General features: G+C 52.2%; 1 long non-coding RNA gene across 1 annotated transcript in view; it reads left to right on the top strand.

Annotated features, from left to right (window-relative positions):
- Positions 1 to 5,166, top strand: part of LOC140402917 (uncharacterized) — an 18,721-nt gene extending 13,555 nt beyond the window's left edge. Inside the window, exon 3 of the long non-coding RNA XR_011938189.1 lies at positions 6 to 5,166. This is a non-coding gene — a long non-coding RNA (uncharacterized lncRNA). The remainder of the gene's footprint in view (positions 1 to 5) is intronic.
- Positions 5,167 to 5,952: the final 786 nt, after the last annotated feature.

Genomic DNA, 5,952 nt, shown 5'->3' with positions numbered 1-5,952 from the left:
GACAGAACATATTCCAGATACTACGTACACAGAGGAGATCAGCCAGCTCTTAGCCCACTGAGGGAATTTGCCCTTAACCTCTCGCTAATAGTATCCCTCGGAGTGGTCGGAAAACATCGTCCAGGGAGGAGCAGGCGGAGGACCAGAAGGCCGAAAGTACTTTTGTTTGTGAAAAGGACAAAGCCTGTCGCCCTTTGAGGCCCCCCACACGATGCCCGCACTGAGCCCTCCCTGCCTCGACCTCTCACCCTTGACCTCTTGGAGTCCCGGATCGCTCACTCCATCTTTTGCCCGTCCTCCGCAGCCCCTCTTCCTCTGGGGGGGCAAATAGAAACAGAGTAACAGGGAGGAGGTCTACCATTTGACCATACCCCCCCCCTCCCTCGACTACAAACCCTTCCCATGGCGCCACCATCCTGTGATGTCCAGTGGGGGGTGCACCACAGCGGCGGTCTGGGGATGGGTTTTGGCGTGACGCTGCAGCCGCCATTTTCTGTCAATGGGTCGCGCACACTCAACTTTGTATAATGCTCTCAACGTTCCCAATTATATACACATCAGTTCTCTTTCTCGCTCTTCTCTCTCTCTCCCCTCTCCTCCTTCTCCTCTCTCTCCACTCTCTCTCCTCTCCCCCTCTCCTTTTCCTCTCTCTCTCTCTCTCTCCTCTTTTCTTTTTTCTCCTCTCTCTCTCTCCTCTCTCTCTCTCTTTTTTCTCTCTTTCCCCCTCTCCTTTCTCTGTCTTTCCCCTCTCCCCCCTCTCCTTCTCTCGCTCTCTCTCCCTCCCCCCTCCCCCTCTCTCCCTCTCCTCTGTCTCGCGCTCTCTCTCCTCTCCTCTCTCTCTTCTCTTTTCTTTTTTCTCTCTTCTCTTTCTCCTCTCTCTGTCTCTCTCCTCGCTCCCTCTCTCTCTTTTTTCTCTCTTTTTCTCTCCTTTCCCTGTCTTTCCCCTCTCCCCCCTCTCCTCCTCCTCTCTCTCCCTCTTTCTTCGCCCCCTCTCTCTCCATTCTTTATTATGATCCTGGACCAGATCCCCAACAGTTGCTAGGATACCAGACAATCCCTAAAATCTTATTTACTTTTCTAAGACCGTGAGGAGAGGATACTTCGTTCCAAGAGTAACTCCACGCACAAATAGTATATTAAAACAAACTATTCCTAACACAGTATTACTAACTTTAACATCATAAAGACAAAAAGCTTACAATTACCAGTTAAATAATGCTTAACAATACAATGAAACACTAACCCTTATCTGCTGTCTGTATCTCCACTCATCACCATCTCCAGTCACAATCCACTTTTAAATACAGTTAGCAGGCTCAGGAATACTTAATAAACCACTTTGCGTGAGAGAGAGATCCTTCAGGATGCTGCTTGCAGATTCTTGCCCGTCTCGAACTACCGTTTGAACTGCCAGCCTTTCTCTCTCCCTCTTTCTCTCTCTCTCCTCTCTCGCTCTCTCCCCTCCTCCTCCTCTCTCTCTCCTCTCTCTCGCTCTCTCCCCTCCTCCTCCTCTCTCTCTCCTCCTCCTCTCTCTCCTCTCTCTCGTTCTCTCTCTCGCTCCTCTCTCTCTCCTCTTTTTTCTCTCTTTCTCCTCTCTCCTCTCTCTGTCTCCCTCCTCTCGCTCTCTCTCTTCTCCCCCCCCCCCTCTCTCTCCCTCTTTCTTCTCCCCCTCTCTCTCTCTCCATTCTTTATTATGATCCTGGACCAGATCCCCAACAGTTGCTAGGATACCAGACAAGCACTAAAATCTTATTTACTTTTGTAAGACCGTGAGGAGAGGATACTTCGTTCCAAGAGTAACTCCACGCACAAATCATAGAATCATAGAAATTACAGTGCAGAAGGAGGCCATTCGGCCCATCGAGTCTGCACCGTCTCTTGGAAAGAGCACCCTACCCAAGGTCAACACCTCCACCCTATCCCCATAACCCAGTAACCCCACCCAACACTATGGGCAATTTTGGTCACTAAGGGCAACTTATCATGGCCAATCCACCTACCCTGCACGTCTTTGGACTGTGGGAGGAAACCGGAGCACCCGGAGGAAACCCACGCACACACGGGGAGGACGTGCAGACTCCGCACAGACAGTGATCCAAGCCGGGAATCGACCTGGGACCCTGGAGCTGTGAAGCAATTGTGCTATCCACAATGCTACCGTGCTGCCGTATATTAAAACAAACTATTTCTAGCACAGTATTACTAACTTTAACATCATTAAGACTAATAGCTTACAATTACCAGTTAAATAATGCTTAACAGTACAATGAAACACTAACCCTTATCTGCTGTCTGTATCTCCACTCAACACCATCTCCAGTCACAATCCACTTTTAAATACAGTTCGCAGGCTCAGGAAAATTGAATAAAACACTTTGTGTGAGAGAGAGAGATCCTTCAGGATCCAGCTTGCAGATTCTTGCCCGTCTTGAACTACCGTTTGAGCTGCCAGCCTTTCCAGAAACTGCTGTTCTATTCACAGGCAAAATCTTACTAACTAAAGGACTTTGAGAAAATCTGCTGGTGTGCGCACGTGAAACCTTCAACTGTTTCTCCAGAAACTGTGAGTCTGCTCATAAGCCGATCTTTAACTGAACTGAATCGAGAGCACCGCTTCTCATCTGTCCACATCCCCGTCTACAAACTAAACTGACAACCTCAACACTTGACTGCCTCAAACCCCTGGCACCTCCCAATAACGACATCATCGTACTAACACTAAAGACAATGTCTCTACTTACCTACTCCCCGGGGGACCCCCTCAATATAAATAAAAATCCATTCGGCCAACTTCAGCCAACCACATCCCTGGCTGGAATGAATTGGATTCTTACTTTTACGATGCATTAATTGCACCTCTGCCTCCAAGAAAGCCTCTCAAACCAGGATTCTTGCAACGTGACTGCAGCAGTCTTACGCTAATCCAGGATTTCACCCTTAACCACAACAATTATATAAAATACAATGGGCTGGATTCTCCGCGGGCGGGATTTTCCGATGCACCGGCAGCCTACTCACGCCCAGGGATCTCCCGACGGCGCGGGGCTGCCCACAATGGGGAAACCCCATTGGCTGGCTGGCGAGGTGGAGAATCCTGCCTCGAATATCTGAAATTCCCACAGGCATCACATCTTTCCCTCTCTGGATCCTATCTTTCTCCCTGCACTCCTTCACTCTCTCTCTGTCTCCCTCCTCTCACCATCTCCTCTCTGCCTCCCTTTCTCCCTCTGGGCTAATGGTCAGATTCTTGGCCGTGTGGATGAGCAGAGAGACCGCGGTGTCCATGTACATAGATCCCTGAAAGTTGCCACCCAGGTTGCGAGGGTTGTTAAGAAGGCCTATGGAGTGTTGGCCTTTATTGGTAGAGGGATTGAGTTTCGGAGCCATGAGGTCATGTTGCAGCTGTACAAAACTCTGGTGCGGCCGCATTTGGAGTATTGCGTGCAATTCTGGTCGCCGCATTATAGGAAGGACGTGGAGGCTTTGGAAAGGGTGCAGAGGAGATTTACCAGAATGTTGCCTGGTATGGAGGGAAAATCTTATGAGGAAAGGCTGAGGGACTTGAGGCTGTTTTCGTTAGGGAGAAGAAGGTTAAGAGGTGACTTAATTGAGGTACACAAGATGATCGGAGGATTGGATAGGGTGGACAGTGAGAGCCTTCTCCCGCGGATGGAAATGGCTGGCACGAGGGGACATAGCTTTAAACTGAGGGGTAATAGATATAGGACAGAGGTCAGGGGTAGGTTCTTTACTCAGAGAGTAGTAAGGGCGTGGAATGCCCTGCCTGTAACAGTAGTGGACTCGCCAACACTAAGGACATTCAAATGGTCATTGGATAGACATATGGACAATAAGGGAATAGCGTAGATGGGCTTTAGAGTGGTTTCACAGGTCGGCGCAACATCGAGGGCCGAAGGGCCTGTACTGCGCTGGAATGTTCAATGTTCCTCTCCCTCCCTCCCTCTCTCACCCTCTCCCTTTCTCTCCCTCCCTCCGTCCCTCCCTCTCTCTCACCCTCTCTCTTTCTCTCCCTCCCTCCCTCCCTCTCTCTTGCCCTCTCGCTCTCTCTCACCCTCTCTTTCTCTCTCTCCCTCCCTCGCTCCCTCTCTCTCACCCTCTTTCTCTCCCTCCCTCCCTCTCTCTTGCCCTCTCACCCTCTCTCTTTCTCTCTCTCTCACTTTCTCTCCCTCCCTCCCTCTCTCTTGCGCTCTCTCACGCTCTCTTTCTCTCCCTCCCTCCCTCTCTCTCACCCTCTCCCTCCCTCCCTCTCTTACTGTCTCTCACCCTCTCTCTTTCTCTCCCTCCCTCCCTCTCACCCTCTCTCTCCCTCCCTCTCTCTTTCTCCCTCCCTCCCTCTCTCTTGCTCTCTCTCACCCCCTCTCTTTCTCTCCCTCCCTCCCTCTCTCCCACCCTCTCCCTCCCTCCCTCTCTCTCTATCTCAATCTGGTTGGGCGATTGTTAGGTTTTCAAAGGTTCTACCTCCAAATCCCCCCCCCCCCCCCAGTATCTTCCCGTCCGTCCCCCTGAGCCCTGACTGTGTCCACGACCGGATCACTGAGAAGTGAGCAACATCTTGACCAAGCTTCCAGCCTGGCAGGCACGCGGACAAAACCCCAAAGTTTCAGACTTTTGGAACGTTGAGGACCGCAAGAGTAAAAGGTGCTGATTGGTCGGGGAGCCGATTCCGATCGATGGGGTAAGCAATGAGAAACATCGGACTCCCCAAACCTCCGCCTCGTTCGAAAAAAGGCTTGGTCGTGTCCCTTTTGTTTGCAGAAGGCCTGTGTACGAATGTATAGATCTTCCTCCTCCAGCCCTCTGCTCCCTCTCTTGTGGCCCCCTGACGAATGCCAGACAATTTCGCTTGAAAGGGGGGGTTTACCCTGAGGCGGGCGAGGAGAAGTGAGACTCAGCCGAGCTTTCAATTCCCTCTGCCCCGTGAGGTATCGGCAGCCTGTTCTCCTATTCTCCGCCCCCCCCCCCCCCTCATGTCGGGGCCCAAGGACAGGAACGGGCAGCACTACGCCGTTGATCTACTGAGCTGAAGTCTTTATGATGTTAATAGTGTTGCCTGTGTTTTCAAGGTAACCTTTCCACTACTTGCATAACACTGAGATTAAATGTGATTTGAGACCTGTACAATGTAGAATAAATTTTATAAATGTGGGGATGCGTCCTGAGTGAAGGTGTATTTTTTATTTATTTTATAAATTTAGAGTACCCAATTCATATTTTCCAATTAAGGGGCAATTTAGCGCGGCCAATCCACCTCCCCTGCACATCTTTGGGTTGTGGGGGCGAAACCCACGCAGACGCGGGGAGAACGTGCAAACCCCACACGGACAGTGACCCAGAGCCGGGATCGAACCTGGGACCTCGGCCCCGTGAGGCTGCATGATGGTGTATTTTGCTCGATTGGAACACTACCCGTTGCTAGACCTGGACTGAGGGAGTGCCGCACTGTGGGAGGGTCGGTACTGAGGGAGTGCCGCACTGTGGGAGGGTCGGTACTGAGGGAGCGCCGCACTGTTGGAGGGTCAGTACTGAGGGAGCGCCGCACTGTCAGAGGGTCAGTACTGAGGGAGCGCCGCACTGTGGGAGGGTCAGTACTGAGGGAGCACCGCACTGTCGGGGGGTCAGTACTGAGGGAGCGCCGCACTGTCAGAGGGTCAGTACTGAGGGAGCGCCGCACTGTGGGAGGGTCAGTACTGAGGGAGCGCCGCACTGTGGGAGGGTCAGTACTGAGGGAGCGCCGCACTGTGGGAGGGTCAGTACTGAGGGAGCGCCGCACTGTGGGAGGGTCAGTACTGAGGGAGCGCCGCACTGTCAGAGGGTCAGTACTGAGGGAGCGCCGCACTGTGGGAGGGTCAGTACTGTGCGAGCACCGCACTGTTGGAGGGTCAGTACTGAGGGAGCGCCGCACTGTCAGAGGGTCAGTACTGAGGGAGCGCC

The sequence above is a fragment of the Scyliorhinus torazame genome, chromosome 26, assembly GCF_047496885.1.
Source record: "Scyliorhinus torazame isolate Kashiwa2021f chromosome 26, sScyTor2.1, whole genome shotgun sequence".
Classification (NCBI taxonomy): domain Eukaryota; kingdom Metazoa; phylum Chordata; class Chondrichthyes; order Carcharhiniformes; family Scyliorhinidae; genus Scyliorhinus; species Scyliorhinus torazame.
The sequence above is the reverse complement of the archived record's forward strand: the minus strand, read 5'-3'. Positions and strand labels throughout refer to the sequence as shown.